The sequence below is a fragment of the Callithrix jacchus genome, chromosome Y, assembly GCF_049354715.1.
Source record: "Callithrix jacchus isolate 240 chromosome Y, calJac240_pri, whole genome shotgun sequence".
NCBI classification, from domain to species: Eukaryota; Metazoa; Chordata; class Mammalia; order Primates; family Cebidae; genus Callithrix; species Callithrix jacchus.
The window spans coordinates 7290067-7301186 of record NC_133525.1 but is presented as its reverse complement, the minus strand read 5'-3'; the positions used below and the strand labels follow the sequence as shown (position 1 = coordinate 7301186).

The 11120-nt window shown below is 40.8% G+C and overlaps 1 pseudogene; it reads left to right on the top strand.

Moving 5' to 3' along the window:
- The first annotated feature begins 961 nt into the window (after window positions 1–961).
- On the top strand, window positions 962–10386 carry LOC118150949 (testis-specific chromodomain protein Y 2-like; annotated as a pseudogene).
- Window positions 10387–11120: the final 734 nt, after the last annotated feature.

Here is an 11120-nt window from a genome sequence, read left to right as displayed (position 1 = left end):
TGGAGACTCTTTCATATTGAACCAGAATGAGAACCAGCCACTGCACTAGCAAAGTGATGGCTAGTGGTCAGGGCAGAAGACAACACCCCAGGGTTGGCTGTAATCCAATATAGGGGGTCATCAAAGTAAATTCAAGGGCACTACCAGTTTAAGAGAGGCAGAAGCCAGTACCAAAGGACACTCTTGAAGGTGTCCAGGCCAGTACCAAGGGATGTTCTTCAAGGCCCATCTAGGTCCATCTCAGACACCTGAATATTTATGGCATTATAGTTTTTTGCCAGTTTCCATGGAATACACCTCTCCCACCTTTCCCCATGCCAGGGACCAAAGACTATAGCCTTCTGGTCAAACAGGCAACTGTGACCTTGCAGTCCAATGTGTTCAATCCCTATATGTTGCTAGAACTGTTGCCAGCTAACATGAGCTGCTTTACTGGCTTAAACTGAAAACATGCTTACTTCAGTATCACGTAAGTCCCTGAAAGCCAATAGCTGATTTCTAATGGGAGGATCCAAAATCATGTGTAACCACACAGCACACCTGGACTTGGCTTCCACAGGGGTTCAGAAACTCTCAAACCATCTTCAGAGAAGCATTGGCTCAGGACCTGCAGAGGTCCTGTGTTAAGGGCCTTAAGTTGTGTGCTTCTTCAGCATGTGAATGAACGTTTGCTGGGACACTCAGTGGCAGCTGATTGTGCCAGGGGAATTGACTTGTTACCCAAATACCTGGATACTTGTATATACAAAGTCTCTAAAAGAAAGGCCCACATTTTCCAAACAACCGTCTAACTATCTAGAATATACTATCTAGCAGGGACAGTAAAGCCTAGTAAAAGAAAGAAAGCAGGTTAACAGTAACCTGCTGGTACCTAAGGATTCAAGGCAGCTATGGAGAATGGAAGGCATTTGAGTGGAGCTCAGAGGGGCAGGGAGCCTTCTCACAATTAAAAGAAAAGCTGATGTCTGCCCTGAAACTGGGGCTGCTGGACTTAGCAAAATCTTTTATGCTGTATGGGTCTGAGGGAGATAAAATAGCAGAGCGAGTCCTGACTCAGAGAGGTAAATAGTAGGCAAAAATCCTGTTCTTCCGAAACTCCAGTTTCCTTAAGTATGCCTACTGCCTTTCTGTATAAAGGTGTCGGTGAAGGTTAGTGAGATCTGACTTTGTCTTCCTGGGAGGGAAATGAACCTGGCAGGCTTCCTCTTTTATGACTGTGTCATTACTCCAGGAGGCTGAAGAACAGAGTTTTAGTTTTAGTCATTGATTTTGTCTGTTTTTGTTTAGTTCCACTCCTTTTTGTTTTGTCTGTTGTGTTTTAACTCAACAATGGGTATGTCTTCATCACGACCCTCCTCACCTTTTCAATGTATGCTGATAAAATTTTTCTCAAGGTTTTCAGATGTCTACAAGTGTGCCTCACAAAAGGTAGACTCAGGAGTCTGTGAAGTGGACTGGCCACATTTCAGAACCAGATGGCCATCAGGTAGAAGGCAGAAGCCAGGGCCAGAGAAAATGATGCCAAAGGAGACCACACTTTTTTTACTTTTTATACTGGGTATTCTAGAAATTTTCAGACCTTGTGAAGGCATTAATATCTCTGGCTTTGGAGCTATTGGCCATGCCTCTGGGAAAGGCCAGGGTAATATTGGAGGGAATCTTCTGGTGTTGAGTCAGCCAAAATCTTAGGAGCCTGCCTCCTTGGCTGGTGGAGCAGAATCTTTTTTTTTTTTTTTTAAATAAGTTATTTTTTATTTTGAAGTCCTCAAATATGTAGTCAGAGTTATCAATGAGTTAATTTACTAAATTTCATATTTATAGTGTAAATTTTTATTATCTCTATTCTTTTTTTTTTTAATTTTTTATTGGATTATAGGTTTTGTGGTACATGAGCAGAGCATGCAAGACAGTTGGGTAGGTACACACATGGCAGTGTGCTTTGCTTTTCTTCTCCCCTTCACCCACATTTGGCATTTCTCCCCAGGCTATCCCTACCCACCTCCCCCTCCCACTGGCCCTCCCCTTTTCCCCCAATAGACCCCAGGGTTTAGTACTCCCCTTTCTGTGTTCATGTGTTCTCATTTTTCATCACCCACCTATAAGTGAGAATATGCGGTGTTTCATTTTCTGTTCTTGTGTCAGTTTGCTGAGGATGATGTTCTCCAGATTCATCCATGTCCCTACAAACGACACGAACTCATCATTTCTAATTGCTGCATAATATTCCATGGTGTATATGTGCCACATTTTTCCAATCCAGTCTATTATCAATCGGCATTTGGGTTGATTCCAGGTCTTTGCTATTGTAAACAGTGCTGCAATGAACATTCGTGTACATGTGTCCTTATAGTAGAAGGATTTATAGTCTTTTGGATATATAACCAGTAATGGGATTGCTGGGTCAAATGGAATTTCTATTTCTAAGGCCTTGAGGAATCGCCACACTGTCTTCCACAATGGTTGAACTAATTTACACTCCCACCAACAGTGTAAAAGTGTTCCTTTTTCTCCACATCTGTTGTCTCCAGATTTTTTAATGATCGCCATTCTAACTGGCGTGAGATGGTATCTCAATGTGGTTTTGATTTGCATATCTCTGATGACCAGTGACGATGAGCATTTTTTCATATGATTGTTGGCCTCATATATGTCTTCTTTCGTAAAGTATCTGTTCATATCCTTTGCCCACTTTTGAATGGGCTTGTTTGTTTTTTTCCTGTAAATCTGTTTGAGTTCTTTGTAAATTCTGGATATCAGCCCTTTGTCAGATGGGTAGACTGCGAAAATTTTCTCCCATTCTGTTGGTTGCCGATCCACTTTAGTGACTGTTTCTTTTGCCGTGCAGAAGCTGTGGAGTTTCATTAGGTCCCATTTGTCTATTTTGGCTTTTGTTGCCAATGCTTTTGGTGTTTTGTTCATGAAGTCCTTGCCTACTCCTATGTCCTGGATAGTTTTGCCTAGATTTCCTTCTAGGGTTTTTATGGTGCCAGGTCTTATGTTTAAGTCTTTAATCCATCTAGAGTTAATTTTAGTGTAAGGTGTCAGGAAGGGGTCCAGTTTCTGCTTTCTGCACATGGCTAGCCAGTTTTCCCAACACCATTTGTTAAACATGGAATCCTTGCCCCATTGCTTGTTTTTGTCGGGTTTATCAAAGATTGTATAGTTGTATGTATGTTGTGTTGCCTCCGGTGCCTCTGTTTTGTTCCATTGGTCTATATCTCTGTTTTGGTACCAGTACCATGCTGTTTTGATTACTGTAGCCTTGTAGTATAGTTTGAAATCCGGTAGTGTGATGCCCCCCAGCTGTGTTCTTTTTGCTTAGAATTGACTTGGCTATGCGGGCTCTCTTTTGGTTCCATATGAAGTTCATGGTGATTTTTTCCAGTTCTGTGAAGAAAGTCAATGGTAGCGTTGATTGTAAGCGGTATCCCCCAAAGATGGGGATAGCGTTGATTCTGTAAATTACTTTGGGCAGTATAGCCATTTTCACGATATTAATTCTTCCTAACCATGAACATGGAATGTTTCTCCATCTGTTTGTGTCCTCTCTGATTTCGTTGAGCAGTGGTTTGTAGTTCTCCTTGAAGAGGTCCCTTACGTTCCTTGTGAGTTGTATTCCAAGGTATTTTATTCTTTTTGTAGCAATTGCGAATGGCAGTTCGCTCTTGATTTGGCTTTCTTTAAGTCTGTTATTGGTGTAGACGAATGCTTGTGATTTTTGCACATTGATTTTATATCCTGAGACTTTGCTGAAGTTGTTTATCAGTTTCAGGAGTTTTTGGGCTGAGGCGATGGGGTCTTTTAGGTATACTATCATGTCGTCTGCAAATAGAGACAATTTGGCTTCCACCTTTCCTATTTGAATACCCTTTATTTCTTTCTCTTGCCTGATTACTCTGGCTAGAACTTCCAGTACTATATTGAATAGGAGTGGTGAGAGAGGGCATCCTTGTCTAGTGCCAGATTTCAAAGGGAATGCTTCCAGTTTTTGCCCATTCAGTATCATATTGGCTGTTGGTTTGTCATAAATAGCTTTTATTACTTTGAGATACGTTCCATCGATACCGAGTTTATTGAGGGTTTTTAGCATAAAGGGCTGTTGAATTTTGTCAAATGCCTTCTCTGCGTCAATTGAGATAATCATGTGGTTTTTGTTTTTGGTTCTGTTTATGTGGTGAGTTACGTTGATAGACTTGCGTATGTTGAACCAGCCTTGCATCCCTGGGATGAATCCTACTTGATCCTGATGAATAAGGTTTTTGATTTGCTGTTGCAATCGGCTTGCCAATATTTTATTGAGGATTTTTGCATCTATGTTCATCATGAATATTGGCCTGAAGTTTTCTTTTCTCTTTGGATCTCTGCCGGGTTTTGGTATCAGGATGATGTTGGTCTCATAAAATGATTTGGGAAGGATTCCCTCTTTTTGGATTGTTTGAAATAGTTTTAGAAGGAATGGTACCAGCTCCTCCTTGTGTGTCTGGTAGAATTTGGCTGTGAACCCGTCTGGACCTGGGCTTTTTTTGTGTGGTAGGCTCTTAATTCCTGCCTCAACTTCAGACCTTGTTATTGGTCTATTCATAGTTTCAGCTTCCTCCTGGTTTAGGCTTGGGAGGACACAGGAGTCCAGGAATTTATCCATTTTTTCCAGGTTTACTAGTTTATGCACATATAGTTGTTTGTAATATTCTCTGATGATGGTTTGAATTTCTGTGGAATCTGTGGTGATTTCCCCTTTATCATTTTTTATTGCATCTATTTGGTTGTTCTCTCTTTTCTTTTTAATCAATCTGGCTAGTGGTCTGTCTATTTTGTTGATCTTTTCAAAAAACCAGCTCTTGGATTTATTGATTTTTTGAAGGGTTTTTTGTGTCTCAATCTCCTTCAGCTCAGCTCTGATCTTAGTTTTGAGTTTTTTTGATCTTGCTCCTCTAGCTCTTTCAATTTTGATGATAGGGTGTCAATTTTGGATCTCTCCATTCTCCTCATATGGGCACTTATTGGTATATACTTTCCTCTAGAGACTGCTTTAAATGTGTCCCAGAGGTTCTGGCACGTTGTGTCTTCGTTCTCATTGGTTTCGAAGAACTTCTTTATTTCTGCCTTCATTTCGTTGTTTACCCAGTCAACATTCAAGAGCCAGTTGTTCAGTTTCCATGAAGCTGTGTGTTTCTGGGTCGGTTTCTGAATTCTGAGTTCTAACTTGATTGCACTATGGTCTGAGAGGCTGTTTGTTATGATTTCAGTTGTTTTGCATTTGTTGAGCAGTGCTTTACTTCCAATTATGTGGTCAATTTTAGAGTTGGTGTGATGTGGTGCTGAGAAGAATGTGTATTCTGTGGATTTGGGGTGGAGAGTTCTGTAAATGTCCACCAGGTTTGCTTGCTCCAGGTCTGAGTTCAAGCCCTGGGTATCCTTGTTGATTTTCTGTCTGGTTGATCTGTCTAGTATTGACAGTGGAGTGTTAATGTCTCCCACTATTATTGTATGGGAGTCTAAGTCCTTCTGTAAGTCATTAAGAACTTGCCTTATGTATCTGGGTGCTCCTGTGTTGGGTCCATATATGTTTAGGATCGTTAGCTCTTCTTGTTGTATCGATCCTTTTACCATTATGTAATGGCCTTCTTTGTCTCTTTTGATCTTTGTTGCTTTAAAGTCTATTTTATCAGAGATGAGAATTGCAACTCCTGCTTTTTTTTGCTTTCCATTTGCTTGGTAAATCTTCCTCCATCCCTTTATTTTGAGCCTTTGTGTGTCCTTGCATGTGAGATGGGTTTCCTGGATACAGCACACGGATGGGTTTTGGATTTTTATCCAATTTGCCAGTCTGTGTCTTTTGATTGGTGCATTTAGTCCATTTACATTTAGGGTTAATATTGTTATGTGTGAATTTGATACTGCCATTATGATGCTAAGTGGTTGTTTTGCCTGTTAGTTGTAGTTTCTTCATTATGTTGAAGCTCTTTAGCATTCAGTGTGATTTTGGAATGGCTGGTACTGGTTGATTCTTTCTATGTGTAGTGCCTCTTTTAGGAGCTCTTGTAAAGCAGGCCTGGTGGTGACAAAATCTCTGAGTACTTGCTTATTCAAAAAGGATTTTATTCTTCCTTCACTTCTGAAGCTCAGTTTGGCTGGATATGAAATTCTGGGTTGAAAGTTCTTTTCTTGAAGAATGTTGAATATTGGCCCCCACTCTCTTCTGGCTTGTAATGTTCCTGACGAGTGATCTGCTGTGAGTCTGATGGGCTTCCCTTTGTGGGTGACCTGACCTTTCTCTCTGGCTGCCCTTAGTATTCTCTCCTTTATTTCAACCCTGTTGAATCTGACGATTATGTGCCTTTGGGTTGCTCTTCTTGCAGAAAATCTTTGTGGTGTTCTCTGTATTTCCTGCAATTGAGTGTTGGCTTGTCTTGCTAGGTGGGGGAAATTTTCCTGGATGATGTCCTGAAGAGTATTTTCCAGCTTGGATTCATTCTCTTTGTCCCCTTCAGGTACACCTATCAAACGTAGGTTAGGTCTTTTCACATAGTCCCACATTTCTTGGAGACTTTGTTCATTCCTTTTTGTGCCTTTTTCTCTGATCTTGGTTTCTCATTTTATTTCATTGAGTTGGTCTTCGACTTCAGATATTCTTTCTTCTGCTTGGTCAATTCGGCTATTGAAACTTGCGTTTGCTTCGCGAAGTTCTCGTATTGTGTTTTTCAGCTCCTTTAATTCATTCATATTCCTCTCTAAGGTAACCATTCTTGTTATCATTTCCTCGAATCTTTTTTCAAATCTTTTTTCAAGGTTCTTAGTTTCTTTGCATTGATTTAATACATGATCTTTTAGCTCACAAAAGTTTCTCATTATCCATCTTCTGAAGTCTAATTCCGTCATTTCGTCACAGTCATTCTCCGTCCCGCTTTGTTCCCTTGCTGGTGAGGAGTTTTGGTCCTTTCTAGGAGGCGAGGTGTTCTGGTTTTGGGTGTTTTCCTCCTTTTTGCACTGGTTTCTTCCCATCTTTGTGGATTTGTCCGCTGGTCATCTGCGTAGTTGCTGACTTTTCGTTTGGGTCTCTGAGTGGACACCCAGAATGTTGATGATGAAGTATTTCTGTTGCTTTGTTTTCCTTCTACAAGTCTAGCTCCTTCACTGTACGACTGCTGAGGTCCGCTCCAGACCCTGCTTGTCTGGGGTGCACCTCTAGTAGCTGTGGCACAGCGAGGGATGCTACCAGTATTTTTTTCTGCTCTCTTTGTCCCAGGATGATGCCTGCCTAATGTCAGTCTTTTGGATATAGAGGGGTCAGGGAGCTGCTTGAGGAGACAGTTTGTACTTTATAGGGGTTTAATTGCTGAGCTGTGCACTCTGTTGTTCATTCAGGGCTGTTAGGCTGCTATGTTTGATTCTGCTGCAACTGAGCTCATTAAACCCCCCCCCCTTTTTTTTTTCTCAAATGCTCTGTGTTGAGGGGTTTGGGCTTTATTTTTGGATGTCCGATCAGGTGTCCTGCCCAGCTAGAAGGCAGACTAGCCACTGTTTGGCTGCCGAGGCTCTGCCCTGCTGTTGTGTGATTCGCGCTGTTCCTGCCGGCTCTGCTGTGGTCTCCGCCACGCCCTGCGGCGGAGTCTCTTTGTTGTAGCGTGTTGCCTCAGCAACAGCAGGCTGCGTGAGCAGTGGGTGTGTATCTCAGTAGGGACGGGTTGCCTCGGCAACGGCTGGCTGCGTCAGCAATGGGCGTGTATCTCCGTTGGGGTGGGTTGCCTCGGCAATGGCTGGCTGTGTCAGCAGTGGGCGTGTATCTCAGTTGGGGCGGGTTGCCTCAGTAGTGGTGGACCCCCCTCCCCCACAGAGCGTCTCGGACTGTCTGCTCAGGATAGTTTGAAATCGCGGTTTTGTTCGTCCCACTGGGTATCCCAATTCCTGCAATCCCCTGGGCTGGGCTACTGTCCAAGTCTCATTCAGTCTCAAGTCCAGCCCTCTCAAGTCTCAGGTTGCAGGTTCAACAGGGCACCGGGACAAGCGCGCCCTGTGGGGATTGCTGGGTAGGGCCGGCCGCCGCCGCCTCGGCTGCCGGCTTCGCCAGGCAGACCTACTGCCTGGCGTCCTGTGTCTTTTTTATACTTGGGAGTTTCCCCATTCTGTGGGCAACAAAGATCAGTCTGGAAATGCAGCACTGACTCACCATTTGCAGATTCAACGAGAAGAGCTCCAATCCTGGGTTGTTCTCACAGCGCCATCTTGAGTCCTCCCTCCTCTATTCTTTCAAGAACTGTGCAGGATTAAAAAGATTACAAAATAACTTTTGTACGACTGATTTTCCATACAGATAGAGCCGACATGATGACTAAACAAAACCCTTTCGAGCAAAGCAGAAACATAAATTCTGATTTTCAAGGTAACTGCATTTAAAAATTTAATTGCACTTGTTAACCATTTATGAAACCATTTGTTAACCATTTATGCAACCACAGAAAATTAAGTGTAAAAGAAAACTACAGCTCATTCCAGGAACAAAAAATAATATGAAACACAAGGTTCTCCTGGACAGCTCAAATGTCACGTTTACTAAAAAATAATTTTTGAGATTAATGTTCATAGGAATATAAATGAATAACCTAAAGAAGCACAAAATATTTATGAATAAAATAATTATTAATGAAGTGTGTGATATCATTTTAATGACTTAACAATCATAGAGAGAAAAGTAAAACAACTGAAATAAAACTTTGCTATATAAAATTAAAAGTAGGCTTGAGTAGAGGGAAGACCAAACCTAAAAAAGAATTAATCAGCAAACCTAAAAAAAAATTAATTGGAATTATTATGTCAGGACAAAAAAAGATAAGGGTTGATGATAAGTGCACACTGTTTAGGAACCTATGGGAAGGCATCAAGTGGCCATACTTACACATTTTGGAGGTCCCAAAGAAAAGAAAGAAAATCAGAAAAAGTATTTAAAAAGCAGTGGTCAAAAATGTCACTGATGTTGGAAAATAATTAAACATTTCAAAGCTCAACAAACGTCAAATGTGATTAACTCAAAGACACACACATAAACTTACATGAAAATTTAGCCATTTGAAACAAAAAAAGAGAATCTTGAATACCACAAAAGAAATGACTAGTAATGTACAAACACCTCTCAAATATAATCAATCATTTTTTATCTGAAAACTCGAAGACCACATAGCAGCAGACTAGCACAATTTCAAGTGATGTAAGAAAATATTTCAAACAGAAAGTTTTGTGCAAAAGATTGTCCATCGAAAGTGAGAGAGAAATCACAATATGTCCAGATGAAATCTGGGTACTTTTCCTAGTAGACGGCCCTTTAAGAAATGCTTTATAAGGCACTTTACGGTAAAACAAAAAGACACTGAATAACAATATAAATAAATGGAAATTAAAATGAAGACAAATATATAAACCATTATATATATTTATATATATAAGGACGACTTGTTTAAACAATGTGAGAAAACGACCTTTCAGAACTTCCACATCCAGCTTCTCCAAGAACATTTTTAAAAGGCCATTGACTGGCAACCACCTCAAATCCAAGAACAACCACTTGTTTGCTGCCAGACAGAACATTAGAATAAACATTGCTGCAATTCTCACTGACCCAAAAGATTTGGAGCACATAAATTCAACTATCGAGACAACGGTACCTCAGAGCTTAGTTAACAGCCAGAACACAGCTAGCACCATTTTGAAACATGAGAAACTAGATACTGTTGCATTAGTTCAGGAGAACAAGGTGGTGTTTAAGGCGGCAGCAGAGAATCCCATCAGAATTTCAGCCTATCTTGACACAGAACAAAATAAAATAGAAAACAGGACCCACACACAATCACCAGGGTCTCAGATGTCTGACTCAGTTACTGCTGCCATGACCACAGAGTCAGATAACAAAGAAGGTATAGTGGTATTGATGGACCCTTCAACATCCAATGGAAAAACACACAGGCATACATCTGTTCCAAGAGTGAAAGCTAGAAAAAGACCAGCCTTCTATCAAGAGGATGTATTTCACCATAAGCTTAAAAGAAAGTGCCAACAGATATAGAGACATTGTAGTCAAGAAAGACGAGGGATTCACCCACATATTGCTATCCACTATATCAACAGAGAAAAATGCACTGAACACGGAAGTTATTAAAAAAATCATGAATGCTCTGGAAAGAGCTGCTGTAAATGACAGCAAGCTTGTGTTGTTCAGCGCCACTGGCAGTGTCTTTCACTCTGGTCTTGATTTTGGGTACATTGTGAAGAATTTAAGGAATGACAGAAACAGAATAAGCACTGAAATGGTGGACACCATTAAGAGCTTTGTGAATGTTTTCATTCATTTTAAAAAACTTGTCATCATATCTGTCAACGGCCAAGCCATTGGACTAGGTGCAACCATACTACCTCTTTGTGACTTGGTTTGGGCTAATAACAAGGCTTGGTTTCAAACCCCATATATGACCTCTAGACAGAGTCCAGATGGCTGTGCTACTGTTACACTTCCAAGAATCATGAGTGAAGCATCGGCCAATGAAATGTTGGTTGGTGGGCGATATCTGACAAAATGGGAGACATCTGTCAAAGTCCTGGTTTCTCAGGTGTTCTTGACTTCAACTTTCACCCGAGAGGTTATAATTCAAATTAAGAGGCTTGCCTCCTGTAATCCTGTTATACTGGAAAAGTGTAAGGTTGTAAGGTCCTTGTGTGCTGTAATATTAAGGTCGAGTTGGAACAGGCCAATGAGAGAGAGTGTGAAATGCTGGAGAAAATCTAGAGCACAGCAGAAGGGATAGAATCCATGTTAAAGTATGTTCAAACAGAAATTGATGAATATTAACAAGCAGTCTGTCTCCTTAGAACACAGGAACGGAGCTTAGCACAATATATAATTACCTGAAGATGCCCTAATTCATCCTCATAACCCAACGTAATTTCAATAATAGCTACCACTTGGAGGGAGAATTGAAAACATCCGAGCTTCTTATTTAATAATATCAAAAAATTGTTAAACACTGTAGATTTAGAATAAACCATAAAACAACTTCTTTGCTCACATATTATTATTTTTTTTTAATTTTTTATTGGATTATAGGTTTTGGGGTACATGAGCAGAGCATGCAAGA